Consider the following 17,890-nt stretch of genomic DNA (forward strand, 5'->3'; position numbering starts at 1 on the left):
AATGTACCTACAGTGACACATTTCTGATAAATATTCAATGTGACATTGCTTTGAAATTACACAGTGTCATAACAAGGAAGTTGTAGAAAGGAAACAGTGAAATGAAATGAATCCTCTTAAAAGTAATGAGTGAGGGACGTCACATGATTGATTTTCGATTTCAGCCAAATGCCAGATGAAAGTGGTTATGGTTTCCTCATTTTAGTCACTCATGTTCTGTGGTTGTTTTGAAAGTAGAGTATATGTGCATACTTATAAGATAAGCACTGCCAAATTTGTTTTTGAAATCATCCTAACATTTGCACAGCTTATAATTGTATGCATAAAGCAATAAAAATACAAATATATCTATTTCAAGTGCATACTGTTTAAATATATTATCTGTTAGTTGTATTGTACATTTCTGTTATGCACCAGCACAGAAACAACTTCCATTTGTTAAACTTCATTATTTTATCCTAGATTTTTGAATTTTCTTATGTACCATTCCCCTTTCCTTTGACTTCCAAGAACATGGCAGTGGGTTGTTCAATTTGCTTCATCCTGGTCACAGTGTAGCCACTCTATGGTATTCTATGTCTTTGGGTACGACCCATTCTTGAGTACTGCTGGAATGTTTAGGATTTCCGCGAGATTGGATTAAAAGAAAACATTAAAGCAATTCAGATGCATGCTGACAGATTTGTTACTGATATATTTAATGGAGATGCTTCTTGGACTTAAATTAACACTAGCAAGCATACTTCATGACTGATACCACCAGTAACTGTTACCAGAATGCAACTGTCGTATGAATAACAATCTTTACTGGGGTGGGGAAGGGGGAGGGACAGCAGTGTCTGGGTGGAGGGAGAGAAGAATGCTGTCTGGTGGCATCTGCAGGAACTAAATTTTGGCCCAATGAGACTGTCACATGCAGCGTCAGGAGGTGATGTGTGGAGGGAAAAAACAGAAAGTGGAAAAGTGGAGGAGCAGGGAAGGGGCAAGGACAGGCAGCACACAATGAGGGTGGGGGAGGAGGTGAAACGCCAGGGGGTGGAAGCTATTGGGTGGCAGGTGTGAGGACAGTTTGTTACCATAGGTTGAGACCGAGATAATTTCAAGGGCTGAGAATGTGTTGTAAGGATAACTCCCTTCAGCGCAGTTTAGAAAAGCTGGTATCAGAGGAGATGATCCAGATGCCCCAGATTGTGAAGCAGCTGTTGAAATGAAGTGTTTTATGTTCAGCTGCATGTTGTGCCATGGAGTGGTCTACTATGCTCTTGGCCACACTTTGGTGGTGGTTGCTCAACCTGGAAGACTGCTGGTTGGTAGTCATACCACTATAAAGAGCTGTGCAATGGTTGCATCAGAGCTGGTATATGACATACCTGCTTTCACAGGGGGCCCAGCCTTTGATGGGGTAAGATAAGCCTGTGACAGGACTGGAATAGGAAGTGTCGGGTGGGTGGATTGGGCAGGTCTTGCACCTTGGTGTTCCAGAGTGATATGATCCCTGTGGCAAGGGGCTGAATTGGGAGTGGGATAGGTATGGATTACGATGTTGTGGAGGTTGGGTTGGTGATGGAACAACACTTTAGGAGGGGTGGGAAGGATCTTGGGTAGGATGCCCCTCATTTCAGGACATGATAATAGATAATCAAAGCCCTGATGAAGGATGTCATCCAGTTGTTCCAGTCCAGGCTGGTATTAGGTGATGAAAGGGACACTCTTTCATAGCTGGCTCTTGGGAGTGGTGGGAGGATTGGGGGTGTGCAGGGAGATGACATGGGGAAATATGTTTGTGCACTAGGTCTGTCGGTAGTGCCTGTTTGTTAAGGCATTAGCATATACATAATCCTTGGGTGGCCAGGCTGTATGGAAGGGATTTTTTGGTGTGGAAAGGACGCAGCTGTTGAAATGCAGGTACCCTTTGTAGTTGGTGGGTTTAATGTGGACAGAGGTGTGGATGGAGCCATTAGAGAGGAGGAGGTCAACATCCAGGAAGGTGCCATGCTGGGTCGAGGAGGACTAGGTAAAGTGAATGGAATAGAAGGTGTTGGAGTAATGAAGAAATGGGGATAGGGTGTCTTGGCTGGGAGTCCAGATCATGAACATATCATCAATGAAACTGGGTTTTGGGAGGTTAGGAAAGTTTCTTCTAGATGGCCAATAAACAGCTTGGCGTAGGAGGGTGCCATGTGGGTGCCTATTGCTGTGCTGCAGATTTGTTTGTATACCTTCCCTTCAAAGGACAAGTAGTTATATCTTAGGATAAAGTTAGTTAGGCATATGAGGAATGAGGTAGTGATTTGGAGTGATGGATTTTGGGAAAGGTAGTGTTCAATTGCGGCAAGATCACGGGTATGAGGATGTTGGTATACAGAAAATGGTGTCAACACTGACCAATAGGCAACTGAAAGTCTCACCAAGGCCTTCACAGACAGGCACTATCCCACGAACTGAGTCAAAAACAGATATCCCTTACCATTTCCCTGCGCACCCCTAGTCCTCCCACTACCTGCAGGAGTCAGCTGTAAAAGAGTGATGGGGGCATCCTACCCAAGATCCTTCCCACCCCTCCTATAGTGTTGCTCCATCACCCACTCAACATCCTAATCCATACCTATGCCACTCCCAATCCCATCCCCTTGCCACAGGGATCAAATCCCTGTGTAAGACCCAGGTGCACAACCTGCCTGGTCCACCCACCCAGGACTTTCTATTCCAGTCTTGTCACAGCCTTATCCTACCCCATCAAGAGCTGGGCCACCTGTAAAAGCAGCCATGTAGTATATCAGCTCTGCTGCAACCACTGCACAGCTTTTTATATTGGTGTGACAATCAACCAGCTGTCCACCAGGGTGAACGGCCACCATCAAAGTATGGTTAAGACCAAAGTAGGCTACCTTGTGGCACAACATGCAGCTGAAAATAATTTTCCACTTCCTGTTTTCTCCTGTGCACCCTACCTCCTGACGCTGCACTTGGCACCCTTGTTAGGCCCTGCATGTCCCGCCACACAGTGCTCTTCTGTTCCCATCCCCATACATTGTTCTCCCTCCTCTTTCAGCACCCCATTCTAGATTGCTATTCACATGACAGTTGCATTCTGGTCAGAGCTGCCAGCAGAAGCGATCATGTGTGTATGAGGTGTGATTACTTGTGTGTGTGTGTGTGTGTGTGTGTGTGTGTGTGTGTGTGTGTGTGAGCGCGTGCGTGCGTGCGCGCGCGTGCTTACTTTCTGAAGAAGGCTTTGACCAAAAGCTATAATGTGTAACAGTCTTTTCGTTGTGCCTGTCTGCAACTCAACAGGTCATCTTTATACTGAGTATCAATCTATTCTTTTCCTAATATTGTTGGCATACCATCCTGGAGTTTCTGTTGTTTGAAGACAAGATACGAGAAATTAGAACTCATACAGAGTCATGTAGAGAGTCGTCTTTCCCTCACTACACTTGTGAGTGAAACAGAAAAGGGAATTACTACAACTCCCCCATACACTTATGGTGGAGTACATATGTAGATGCAGATGTATTTACATTCACTATGTTATTTTTTTCCTACCTGTGGATGTAAAAATACTCTCCCATCAAATACATAGGCCCCTGCTTTCTTTTATTCCTTCCACCTCTCTTCTGTGCTGCTTTTGGTAGTGTTGATTTCTTTATGATCTTTTTACATGCTGCTTCTTCTACTCCAGGAGATGTTTTTGCTGCTGGCAATTGTTCTGCTGTTAGTATTGCTTCTGATGTTATTGAGATTGATGCCCGTTTTTTCATCTCTTCTGGGCCCATAGTACATCGATTCAAAGCTCAATGAGCAGTGTGATTAGGCAATGTGCTTGTTTGTGACATTACTGGTCCTAGAAATTACATTTTGTACATGTATGTACTTGTAACACAAGACAAGTCATTATGCTTACAGTCTAGATAATACATACATATAATAACCTATGCAGTACACACACACACACACACACACACACACACACACACACACACACACACACACACACACACACACACACACACACAAACATTGCTGCTGTGGACTGTGTCTCACTCACTGTGGTGTAGAAGTAATAGTCACTGGCTGCTGGGTCACCAGTTTCATCGCCACCTCCTCTCATTATTTAACATCTGTAGTTTTTGGAAGGTTCTGGGTATTACTTATGTATAGAATTTTGGAACTTGGCAGACTATTCTATGAATGTTTAAATAGGCAGCTCAACTCCAACTGAAATTTCACAGGTAGTCAGTAAAAGTGCTCTCCATGTGATGTATTAGTTCTTGTCAATCACCTTGCTCTTCTCTCATAACAGGTATTTGATTCTACATTCTGCATGATACTGTTTGTTGGAGACACCAGGTATCTTGGACACAAACATTACTGTGATTCATAAAACTATGCACAAGCTACTACATTCGTGAGCCAGAGTACAAACAATACATTCCTCCTATGACCTGCATTGTCAAGGAACCAACAAATACAAAAACATTGATGAATTAAAATGCATATCAGGCATCAAGCAGTGTTTTCTCAAGATGACAGTCAGAATCCACCTAACAGGTGGAATGATATGATGTGTCTTGCCAATGTCTACTTTTACTTTGATGGCACAGCCAGCAGTGGTTTGAAAACCACAATAAAAAGCGTAAGTTCTGGGACAAATTTCAGGTGTAAATTAGAAAACAGTTGGTAACAACCAACAACAGATCCACACAGCAAAAGAAGAACTGAAGAACAGAGTCCAGCACCAGGGAAAGATAACACAATCATATATACAGAATCCTCTGATGCTTTGTCACAGAGTGAATTTAAATGTAATGGAAGCATACAAGGTTTCACATTTAATGGCTGGCATAGCAAAAGGCCTCTGTTAAGCACTTATTTTGAAGGATGTTGTTGTATCAGAGGACTTCATCGTGTGTTTCCAGAAATAGGTACTGCACCAGATTGGTTGGTTGGTTTGGGGGATGAAAGGGACCAGACTGCCATGGTCATCGGTCCCTTTTTCCAAAGACAAAGAACACCCACAGAGAATAAAAACGAGGAACAGAAGAGATCACAGACGATACAGAACAAGAGAAACTGAGACAAGGACAAGACAAAACGAACTAAAACCACACAGAGTGTACGGTGGTTGGCCGACCATAGAAATAAAAAAGGAAAAGCCAAACACTTAGAAACACATTAAAAAATCAGTTTAAAAACGGAGGCCAAAGGCCAGAGTCAACATAAATCAATAAGATAAAAACAGAAACACTCAGATTAAAGAATAAAAACCCCCTGCCCGAATAAAACGTAAAACTAAGTCAGCCATAGCCGAGTCATCTGTTAAAAGGGCAGGGAGCGAGTCAGGCAGTGCGAACGACTGCCTGAGCGTGGCTAAAAACGGACACTCCAATAAAACATGAACCACGGATAAGACGGAGCCGCAGCAACATAGAGGCGCGTCCGCACGCCGCAATAAGTGGCCGTGCGTAAGCCGAGTGTGCCCAATGCGCAGCCGGCAGAGGACAACAGACTCCTTGCGAGAGACCCGCAAGGAGGAGCGCCACACACCGGTAGCCCCCTTGATGGCCCGAAGTTTGTTGCGTGAAAGCAGGGCGCGCCATTCAGTGTCCCAAAGGTCCAGAATTTTGCGGCGTAGGAACGCTCGCAAATCTGTCTCCGGGAGGCCAACGTCCAGAGATGGTGCACTAGTCGCCTCTTTCGCCAGCCGGTCAACATTCTCGTTGCCGGGGATCCCAACATGGCCTGGGGTCCACACGAAGACCGCAGAGCGGCCGCAACGCGCAAGAGTATGCAGAGACTCATGCATAGCCATCACCAGACGGGAACGAGGAAAACACTGGTCGAGTGCTCGTAAACCGCTCAGGGAATCGCTACAGATAACGAAGGACTCACCTGAGCAGGAGCGGATATACTCTAGGGCACGAAAGATGGCGACCAGCTCAGCAGTGTAAACGCTGCAGCCAGCCGGCAAGGAACGTTGTTCGGAATGGTCCCCTAGAGTGAGCGCATAACCGACTTGACCAGCAACCATCGAGCCGTCGGTGTAAACAATGCCAGAGCCCTGATACGTGGCCAGGATGGAATAAAAGCGGCGGCGGAAGGCCTCTGGAGGGACTGAGTCCTTCGAGCCCTGTGCCAAGTCTAGCCGAAGGCAAGGGCGAGGAACGCACCACGGGGGTGTACGCAGAGGTGTCCGGAAAGGAGGTGGAACAGGGACAAGCCCAAGCCCGGAGAGAAGCTCCTTGACGCGTATGGCGATCGGACAACCCGACCGGGGCCGACGTTCCGGCAGATGGACGACTGACTGCGGGAACAGGAGACGATAGTTAGGATGCCCAGGCGAGCTTAGAACATGGGCAGCATAAGCGGCCAGCAAACGTTGGTGTCGGAAACGCAGTGGAGGGACACCTGCCTCCACGAGTAAGCTGTCCACAGGGCTGGTGCGGAAAGCACCAGTGGCAAGGCGTATCCCGCTGTGGAGAATTGGGTCCAGCACCCGCAACGCAGATGGGGATGCTGAGCCATATGCCAGGCACCCATAATCCAGACGGGACTGGATTAACGCCTGGTAGAGCCGTAACAGGGTAGAGCGGTCGGCTCCCCAGCGGGTGTGGCTCAAACATCGCAGTGCATTGAGATGCCGCCAACACGTCTGTTTGAGCTGCCGGATATGAGGCAGCCAAGTCAACCGGGCATCGAAAACCACCCCCAAAAACCGGTGTGATGCCACCACCGAAAGAAGTTCGCCGTTAAGAGAAAGCTGCGGCTCCGGGTGGACAGTACGTCACCGGCAGAAATGCATAACGCAGGTCTTGGCTGCCGAAAACTGAAACCCATGCGCTACAGCCCAAGACTGCGCCCTACGGATAGCGCCCTGTAGCTGACGTTCAACAGCTGCAATGCCAGTAGAGCTGTAGTAAAGGCAGAAGTCGTCAGCATACAGGGAAGCGGAGACAGAGTTTCCCTCGGCCGCAGCAAGACCGTTAATGGCTATTAAAAACAGACAGACACTTAAAACGGAACCCTGTGGCACACCGTTCTCCTGGACGTGGGAGGAACTATACGAGGCCGCGACTTGCACGCGGAAGGTACGACACGACAGAAAATTGCGGATAAAAATCGGCAGAGGACCCCGAAGACCCCATCCATGAAGCGTAGAAAAGATGTGATGACGCCACGTCGTATCGTACGCCTTCCGCATGTCAAAAAAGACAGCGACCAGGTGCTGACGACGGGAAAAGGCAGTACGGATCGCCGACTCCAGGCTCACCAGATTGTCGGCGGCGGAGCGGCCTTTACGGAACCCACCCTGAGATGGAGCCAGAAGGCCCCGAGACTCCAGTACCCAATTCAAGTGCCGGCTCACCATCCGTTCAAGCAACTTGCAAAGAACGTTGGTGAGGCTAATGGGATGGTAGCTGTCCACCTCCAGAGGGTTCTTTCCAGGTTTCAAAACGGGGATGACAATGCCTTCCCGCCATTGCGACGGAAACTCCCCCTCGACCCAAAGACGGTTGTAAAGATCGAGAAGGCGCCGCTGGCAGTCCACTGAAAGGTGTTTCAGCATCTGACAGTGGATGCCATCTGGCCCAGGAGCGGTATCAGGACAAGCAGCGAGGGCACTGCGAAATTCCCACTCACTAAATGGAGCATTGTAAGATTCTGGGTGGTTGGTGCGAAACGAAAGGCTCCGACGTTCCATCCGCTCTTTAATGGAGCGGAAGGCCTGGGGGTAATTCGCAGAAGCGGAACTCATAGCAAAATGCTCTGCTAAGCGATTTGCAATGACGTCGGAGTCAGTACAAACTGCTCCATTCAGTGAGAGCGCAGTGACGCTGACAGGTGGCCGATAGCCGTAGACGCGTCGAATCTTGGCCCAGACCTGCGATGGAGTGACATGGAGGCCAATTGTGGACACATACCGCTCCCAGCACTCCTTCTTGCCTTGGCGGATAAGGAGGCGGGCCCGCGCACGCAGCCGTTTGAAGGCGATAAGGTGGTCGACGGAGGGATGTCGCTTGTGACGCTGGAGCGCCCGCCGGCGATCTTTAATCGCTTCAGCGATCTCGGGCGACCACCAAGGCACAGCCTTCCGCCGAGGGGACCCACAGGAATGGGGAATGGCAGATTCGGCGGCAGTAACGATGCCGGTGGTGACCGAGTGAACCACCGCATCAATGTCATCGGTAGAGAGAGGCTCAAAAGCGGCAGTGGAGGAGAACAAGTCCCAGTCAGCCTTATTCAGAGCCCATCTGCTAGGGCGCCCAGAAGAGTGGCGCTGTGGCAGTGACAAAAAGATCGGAAAGTGGTCACTACCACACAGGTCGTCATGCACACTCCATTGGACAGACGGTAAGAGGCTATGGCTACAGATTGAAAGGTCAATGGCGGAGTAGGTGCCATGCGCCACACGGAAGTGTGTGAAGGCACCATCATTTAACAGCGAGAGATCGAGCTGCGACAATAAATGCTCAACGATGGCGCCTCGACCTGTTGCCACTGACCCACTCCACAGAGGGTTATGGGCGTTGAAGTCGCCCAATAGCAAGAAAGGTGGCGGCAATTGGGCGACCAGTGCAGCCAGGACATGCTGCGAGACAGCACCATCCGGTGGAATGTAAAGACTGCAGACGGTAACAGCCTGTGGCGTCCACACGCGTACAGCGACAGCCTCTAAAGGCGTCTGGAGAGGGACAGACTCGCTGTGCAGAGTGTGAAGGACATATATGCAGACGCCACCAGACACCCTTTCATAAGCTGCTCGGTTCTTATAATAACCCCGATAGCCACGGAGGGCGGGGGTTCACATTGCTGGAAACCAAGTTTCCTGGAGAGCAATGCAGAAGAAAGGGTGAAGGCTGATAAGTTGACGGAGCTCAGCTAGATGGTGGAAGAAACCGCTGCAGTTCCACTGGAGGATGGTGTTGTCCATGGCTGGGAAAGGCGTGAAGGGACTGGGAAGGCAGATTACGCCACTGGGTCACCTGCCGCCGCCGATGGAGCATCCGTGCAAATGCCATCCATTGCGTCCGAGGGACCGGCAAGAGCGAGGTCCTCAGCGGACGCCAGAATCTCCACCTCGTCCTCAGAGGCAGAGCTTGTAGGAAGCGGTGGGATCGGTGCCACCGCAATACCGTTGGTCTTGGGGACTTTCTTCTTTTTCGGCTTGTCATGCTGTGCCTTCGGCGGTTCAGGCTGCATGGGCTTCACTGGGTCAGTCTCAGGGACAGACGACGACCGCGAGGCCCGACGACCAGGGACTGGCGGTTGTTTCAACCACTTGCGGGCGTCCGCTTTTCCACTGGTTGGAACTTGCGAAGGGAGGTCCCCAAGGGATCCCTTCCTGGCGAGAGCAGCCGAAGAAGTCTTACGCTTCTCCGGCTGGGAAGGGGGAGCTGATGTCCCCGATGGTTGGGAGGGTGTTGCTCCTGGAGAAGATGGAGCAGGAGCAACAGGGTGTGAAGTGCCCCCCACAAGCAAGGGGGCCAGTGGAGGCTGACCGATCGTAGAGCCGATACGTGATGACGGGAGAACCGTCGTTGCAGCAGCGGCGTAGGTTGACGGCATTGCCACAGGATGGAGCCGCTCATATTTCCGTCTAGCCTCGGGGTAGGTCAGCCGGTCCAAGGTCTTATATTCCATTATCTTCCGTTCTTTCTGCAATATCCTGCAGTCCGGCGAGCAGGGGGAATGGTGTTCTCTGCAGTTAACACAGATAGGAGGCGGGGCACATGGAGTATCGGGATGCGAAGGACGTCCGCAATCCCGACACGTGATGCTGGAAGTACAGCGAGATGACATGTGCCCGAACTTCCAGCATTTAAAACACCGCATCGGAGGAGGGATATATGGTTTCACATCACAACGGTAAACCATCACGTTAACCTTTTCGGGTAAGACATCACCCTCAAAGGCCAAGATGAAGGCACCGGTGGCGACCTGATTATCCCTCGGACCCCGATGGACGCGCCGGACGAAGTGAACACCTCGTCGTTCGAGGTTGGCGCGTAATTCATCGTCGGACTGCAGAAGAAGATCCCGGTGGAATATAATACCTTGGACCATGTTCAGACTCTTATGCGGCGTGATGCTAACGGAAACATCCCCCAACTTGTCACAATTGAGCAACCTCCGTGACTGGGCAGAGGATGCCGTTTTTATCAACACCGATCCAGACCGCATCTTGGACAAGCCCTCCACCTCACCGAACTTGTCCTCTAAATGCTCTACAAAGAACTGAGGCTTCACGGATAGAAAAGATTCCCCATCAGCTCTGGTACAGACAAGATATCTGGGCGAATACGTCTCACTGTCACGCAATGCCTGTCGTTCCTCCCATGGTGTGGCGAGGGAGGGGAACGATTTGGGGTCATAAACGTTACCTTTAAAATGGGCTCTCGAACGCTTAGAGACTGCTGATGGCTGGCCGCCAGCGAGAGATGATGTACCACGCTTCATTGCGGGTCATCCGCCCTGATGCCACCTACTCCGACCAAGGGCCCTCCCCACGGGCGCCACCCAGCCACAGCAAAGGCCTCCTGGCAGGATGGCCATTGCCGGGAGTCCCGATGCCCCAGGGCGATGGGCATCTACTCCTTGGCATACGTGGGGAGTTAACGGCGCAGGCATCAGTAGAGCGATCCCTGTGTTGTCAGGGGGCTACAACCAAGAGGGTACATGGCGGCCCCACCACAACGGACTGGCTACCGTGCTGGATCTTAGGTGCAAAAATGGCCAAGGTTGTCGTCGCAGTTAAAAGAAACACTGCAGAGTGCAGCGTGGTAATCGCCCAAGAGATCGAAAACGAGCGGGACACGATTGCAACGACGAGAAAGACGGCTAAAGGTCTAATTGCACGACGGATACAGTGCACCATGTAAGGCGCCCTTCCCCAATTAGCTCGCTCTTCGGAATAATTTAGAAAGATGGAGGTCAAACCCGAGAGGGGACCATCACATAAGGCCGAAACATGTGAGACTCCTTTTAGTCGCCTCTTACGACAGGCAGGAATACCGTGGGCCTATTCTAACCCCCGAACCAGCAGGGGGCACTGCACCAGAAAAATTAGCACATGAAAAAGAAGTTTTACAGATTTCTGAATGTTATTCTAACGGCAGTTACAAGAAAATGTCAGGACCTCACACTACTGTTTAAACATCTTCCTTGTGACAACTTCATCATCTCAAAGTAGCATTTACACAACATAGCCTTAATTATTTATTGGATGTATTCCAATCTCTGTGTTCCCTATGGCTTTTACCCTCTACAGCTCCCTTTGATATCACAAAAGCTATTTCCTGGTGTCCTAACATTTTTCCTGTTATCTTGTACTTGTAACTGCCAGGGTCGTCCACATGCTCCTTTTCATGACGAGTCCACAGAGAACCTCTTCACATCTTATCTTAGTGGTCCACATAAATTTCATCATACTTTTACAGCACCACATCTCAAATGCTTCAGTTCCGGTGACAGTTTTTCCAAATCCATGATTCACTTCCATGCAATCCTGTGCTTTGAATGTACATTCTCAGAAATTTATTCCTTCAATTAAGGTTAATGTTTGATAATAGCAGACTCCTTTTGCTTACAAATGCTCTCATTGCCCATGCAAGTCTGTTTTTTCCGTTGTTCTTGCTTCATCCATCATAGCATCAATGCAGTACTGAGTGTGGAAGAGTAGAGCACAAATTGATAGAGCTACTCCAACAAGTCCATGCAAATGCAATTGCTTTGGGTGACTTTCTACCATTGAAGACACACTCTCACTGTCATAAATGAGAGGAATTCTGTTCAGCAGTCTGGACATTCAACTAAACTGTGAAGCTCTAGTCAGCCTCACAAAAGAAACCTTTATATCAGTGATGATCACAGCCACCCACAAGTGGACGAAGCTTAGCACACAAACTGCCTTTAACAGCCACAACATATCAGTAAGGATATGTATATAGGAACAGCTAAGCCAGACTAAGAGAGTCATGCCGGTGCCATCAATGGAGAATTGTACTATGCTACCATTACTGAGTAACCACCAGAGGAATCTGCTATCCAGCCACCAATAGGTCCAGGTTTGATAAAGGAACAACACTGGTAGGTGTTCGTCATTCTTCGTCAAATTTTAGGTGCATTCAGATTGGGAGTCAAGACAGAAACAACCTAATGTGTAACACCTATCAACACTAGGGGTCATTCCTGTATAGATCAATGCTCACACGGGGAAACTCCAACCGTACAACAGATAATTCAGATGAAATAGATGCTGTGGAATGACATAGTTCATTCTTGAGAAAATCCCCATCAAGAAGAAAGATGGCACATGGAGTTTCTGGATCCATTACTGGCATCTGAATAGAATCAATGTAAAGTGTATATACCCACTGCCATTAATTAATGCCACATTGGGTGGTTTGAAGGGAGTGAAGATTTTCTTCACTATGTGTATGCAAACTACCTGCTGGCAGAACAAGCTTGAAGACTGACTGGAAAAGACTGCTTTCATAATATCTGATGGTCTCTTTAAGTTCAAAATTATGCCACATGGTCTGTGCATTGTTCCAGTCACCTTTGAATGTACAATCGACAACCTAATTTGATGTCTTGAATGGATGACATGCCTTTGCTACCTGAATGACATTGTTGTTTTAGTGAAGAAATTTGTAGAGCATCTAAGCCACCTGATAACGGTGGTGAAATTTATCTACAAAAAAATGGTCCAAATGGCTCTGAGCACTATGAGACTTAACATCTATGGTCATCAGTCCCCTAGAACTTAGAACTACTTAAACCTAACTAACCTAAGGACATCACACAACACCCAGTCATCACGAGGCAGAGAAAATCCCTGACCCCGCCGGGAATTGAACCCGGGAACCCGGGGAAATTTATCTACAACACAGGCTTTAGCCAGAATCTTACAAAACATCTCTGTTCCCCAAGACACATAGATCTAGTTAATGCAAATGGAGTCTGTCCTGGTCCAGAAAAAGTAAGAGCCACAACAAACTTTCTGTGATATGAGAATCTTCCTCAGAATGTGCTCCTGCTACAGAAATTTCACAAAAGGATTTCTGTTTCCAAGCACAGCCTTAACAAGAACTGCTGTATGCAGACACCTAATTTTCTTGCAGCAAGCTACAAGAAAGAGATTTCTGTATCCTTAAGGAGGTGCTGACATCTTCCCTGACAGTGAAACTGCCTTTCACAGAATCCACAGGAGAAACATTACGGTGCTGATGAAATCCTTATCATTGCACTGACAAACATTACAGCCAAACAAAGGGAAGCTACAGAATAAATGAAGATTACAGATGCCTTAGAGAAAGAAGAAGCTGTCAAAAGGTAATTCAGACTAACAGATGGAATACTGTATAAAAGAAAATGGGGTAGATTGTGTGTCATCCCAGCTCATTTATAGGCAATCATCCTGAAGTATACTGCTCTGACAGTATGTCAACTGGAAATTGTGAATATCCTTGTTGTATTCAGAAGCAGTTATCAAATGCCAGGTCTTTAATTGCTGTGGCCGTCCACTTCATACACCGTAGCGCCTAATGCATCAGCATCTCACTTCATGTCCAACCAACACGGGAAGCCTGCATCACAGGGCATGTATTCACCACAAAAACCTATGTCGTCTCTGTTGTCAACACAAATATTTACCGGTGGCCACAACACAACACACAAACCACACCACACCAAGTCTCCACCAGGGACCACTACCTATTCATGGAGCCTGCAGAACAGCTTCACCAGAGGTCGCAGCTAGCCCAAGAACTACTTTGATACACCAGGCATGTGACCGCAAATAGTTCCGGCAGATATGTCCGCCAAATGGGCTTTATAGAGTGGCATACTGCCAGCAAAGGGCACTTCGACACACCGCTTGGAAGTATACAGAGCTGGAACCCTGGTAGCCATGGACAGACGCCTCTTCTAGCTGGCTGATCTCTTGCAGATGGACTTGGTATAGCCGACAAACATCTTGACATTGTAGAATTGTTTTATTGTGATCTCTCTCCATAAAGAGTTGGGTCTTTTCTATTATTATTTGTTATTTTATATGATCTGCAGTTGGGATCGAATCTGTCGTTCTTTTGGTGATTGTATTTTAGTTCATTTTGGTGAGCTCAATAAATTGCTTTCAGACTTGATTATTCGGCATTTCTATTCAGCTAGCACAGATACATAAGCGGTGACGAGATGGTTTAAGAGTTTCCGGCATTTGCTTGATTGTTGTCAGCTGTGGTAGATGGTATTCCAGTTATTGATGAACCCTCAGTGCGAGTCACAGTGCTGTTGGAAAGTATGCAACAAATGAATGAGCTCATTATTCAGCATTTACAGGCGATATCCACCCCTTACCCCCATCCCCCTTTGGGGTGTCTATGCAGGGGTCCCAACCAGCTTCCCTGCTTCTGGGGCTTTGTGCCGTACCCCCTGCATTTCCCAAGTTTGTCAAATCCTTTGAGCCTTGGGGCAACTATGTGGCTCATCTGGAGGAACAATTTATTGCTCATGCTTTTACTAGTGATGTTCAGCAATGTGCATTTTTTCTCGCCTATGTGGGCCCGGAAGTTTACCACCTTCTGCAACAGTTACATCCCGATGCAGAACCTCATGCTCTCCCCTACTGGGCGTTGACTTTTAGCCTATTGGGTTATTTTGACTCTCAGGTCCACATGGCAGCAGCATGTCACAAGTTCTTCTGTTGTCAGAAGCTTCTCGCGCAGTACTACAGGGAGTAGATTGCTATGCTGCTACGTCTCTGCCGTGACTGTCAATTTTTCTGTGGCAACCCCCGTTGCAAGCAGTCTTATGGTTTGGCACTCATTCGTGATATGATTCTTGTCCATGGCCCAGTTGATACCTTACAGACTGATCTTCTGAAGATGAAAGATCCCTCTTTACACATGTGTTTATCCATTATCCGCACTCATGAGCAGTTCTTTCGCTCTGCTTCCACGCTGAAGTCCTCGGCACAGGTCTTTGCCATCTGCCCCCCGTGATACCAGTTCCCATCACCGCAGCTCCTGCAGCAGTGCCAGGGGCCCCCTCCTGCGGCCAAACCCACCCTCCAGGACCAGGCGCCGGTCCTCACCTGTGCCAATGGTGGCCGCAGCGGCAGCAGCGACAATGGTTGCTCTTCTGTAGTCAATGCTTTGTCACACATCAGAAGCAAGATTGCCACTTCCAAAGGGTGACCTGTTCGGCCAGCAGAAAGCAGGGTCACAAAGCAAAGGTCTGTCGGTCATCATCGTTGATGTCTGTGGACCACACTATTTTTGATGCCTCCAACTCCACCGTGGATGAGACGGACCTGCTGCCACTGATTTCCTTCATGCAGATGGTTTTTCTGCACACGACAGCAGCTATCACTCTGACTGTGTGACTGGAAGGCACTCCTCTCCGTTTTCAAGTGGATACAGGGTCCTTCGCCACCATCACCGATGGGGATTCCCACTGTCAGCTGGGTTCACTGCTGCTTCATCCATTCCATACTTCCCTGAAGAGCTACAGCAATTACATCATCCACATACAGGGGTGGTTCTTCGCTCAACCCCAGTACCTCACTCACGGTGTCACGGCCTGGGTTGTGGTCCTCGCCTCCCCCAAGGCCACCAACTTATTGGGAATGGATCTTTTTCCTTTACTGGGCCATGAAATACATGACTCGAGCCCAGCGTCCAGTCGTTGTTGGCAGACAATCACTTGCAGCAGCTTCTGGATGACTTCCCAGACATGTCCTCTGCCACTTAACATCCAACGAATAAGGGATGCCTGCATCACAGGGCATATATTCACCACAAAAGCCTACGTTGTCTGTGTTGTCAACACAAATATTTTCTGGCAGCCACAACACAACACCAGGTTTCCACCAACGGCCGCCAGGGACCGCTACTCGTTCGCAGGGCCTGCAGAACTGCTTCACCAGAGGTAGCAGCTAGCCCAGGAATTACTTCAAAACACCAGGCACATGATCCAAATAGTTCTGGCAGATACATGTGCCAAACGGGCTTTGTAGAGCGGTGCACTGCCGGAAAATGGCAGTTCAGTTCAACGCATTGCTTGGTGATGATGAGGATGATTAGTGTTTTAGGGCGCACAACAGCGAGGTTATCAGTGCCCATTCCCAAAAGAAATGTTGACGAGTGCAGCCAATATCTATTAAACAAAGATCAATTCAGAGCCGATCTTTGTGAGAATTGGAAATGTTCAAATTGCAAGATTGGACATAGCACATCAAACAGGTAGATAAAACTAAAAATAAAATAGCAGTACAAAACAGGTAAAAACAATTAACGGTGGCTGTGTGACCACTTACAAATAATGGGTGACCAAACCACTGTACAGCACATTAAGACCTCAATCCCAATATTTTGGGAAGACGTCCAGACATCACACAAAAACGTAAAAGGTCTAGCGACACTCGCCTCATTATTAGTTAAAATAGAGGGCAGGACTGGTGCGAAACTGAAATCTTCTCTCAAACCCGCTTATAAAACACACAGTTAAAATATGTCGTATCGACAGCTGTGTCCCACATGTCTGACATGTTGGTGGCTTCTCACGACGTAACAGAAAACCATGTGTCAACGGACAATGTCCTATTCTAAGCTGTGTAAGGGCTACTTCCTCAGCTCGTCGTTGTCGGAAGGAGGTGAGCCACGGTCAGACAGAATCCTTCACCGCTCGCAACTTATTATCCCTCACTTCCAGCCACTGAGCCTCTCACCAACGCATGACCTTCCGAGTCACGAACGATGTTATTGCCTGCAGGGGGACGGCACAGTGAGCAGGAGGTGGGATGGAGCAAGCCTCCTTGGTAGCCGCATCTGCAAGTTCATTTCCAGGAATCCCTATGTGCCCTGGAACCCAGCAGAAAATTACATCCTTACCCTGCTTTTGCAAGAGCAGGAGTGTGTCCTGCACTTCTTGCAACATCCGATCTGCTGGGTACATCTGTTCAAGAGCATGTAGAGCACTTTGGGAATCGGAGCAGATGATGAATTTCATGCCACAATGTCGGCGCATATGCTCTAATGCTTGCAGAATGGCAAACAGTTCTGCATAGTAAACTGAGAACTGCTCTGGGAGCCCTATCCTACGGACAGTATCGGGAAACACAGCAGAGCAGCCCATAAAATCCCCCTGTTTAGACCCATCCGTGTAAACAGTAATAAAATTTGAATGGCGGTCTAAAATCTCAGTAAGTTTAATTTTAAAAAGGTGGTCCGGGTTACAATACTTCTTGTAAGCAGCCAGATCAAGAAGTAATCTTGGCTTTTGTAGCAGCCAGGGAGATCCCCTACTCCATCCCTGGCGGAGGACCTTAATGCCCTCCAGGTGTACTGACTCGAGACTCTCCTTTGCACGGATGCCAAACGGCTTTGTTGCCTTCGGACGGTAGCGGAAGAGATGTTCCAGTGCCGGCTGGGAAAGGTGTTGGACGCCAACGAAAGAGGAGTAGACTTGGCCCTGTATGCTTGCTGAACCACGAGGAGAAGACGCTGAATGGACAGCGGAGGCTCTCCAGCCTCGACACATAGACTAGCAACTCGACTCGTGCAATAAGCACCTGTTGAAAGCCTAATACCCTCATGGTGAATCACATCCAACATTTTGAGGTACGAAGGTCTTGCAGATCCATAAGCTTGACATCCATATTCCAGTCGAGGTCGCACAAAGGCCTTATAAAGTTGGAGCAGACGTGCCCTGTCAGCGCCCCAGGATCTATGACTGGCACATTTAAGGACGTTTAAAGCCTTGAAACAGCAGACTTTTAGATCCTTTAGGTGTGGCAACCATGTGAGCTTCTCATCAAAAATAAGCCCGAGATATTTCACCTTTTCCATAAAGGTGAGAACAGTGTCTCCTAGTTTTAAAACAGGGAGAT

The 17,890-nt window shown here is 48.4% G+C and overlaps 1 long non-coding RNA gene across 1 annotated transcript in view; it reads right to left on the reverse strand.

Moving 5' to 3' along the window:
• LOC126468465 (uncharacterized) overlaps positions 1–17,890 on the reverse strand; it is a 58,596-nt gene that overhangs the window by 21,631 nt on the left and 19,075 nt on the right. Inside the window, exon 2 of the long non-coding RNA XR_007585996.1 lies at positions 3,547–3,844. This is a non-coding gene — a long non-coding RNA (uncharacterized LOC126468465). The remainder of the gene's footprint in view (positions 1–3,546; positions 3,845–17,890) is intronic.

This window comes from Schistocerca serialis, chromosome 1, assembly GCF_023864345.2.
Source record: "Schistocerca serialis cubense isolate TAMUIC-IGC-003099 chromosome 1, iqSchSeri2.2, whole genome shotgun sequence".
NCBI lineage: Eukaryota > Metazoa > Arthropoda > Insecta > Orthoptera > Acrididae > Schistocerca > Schistocerca serialis.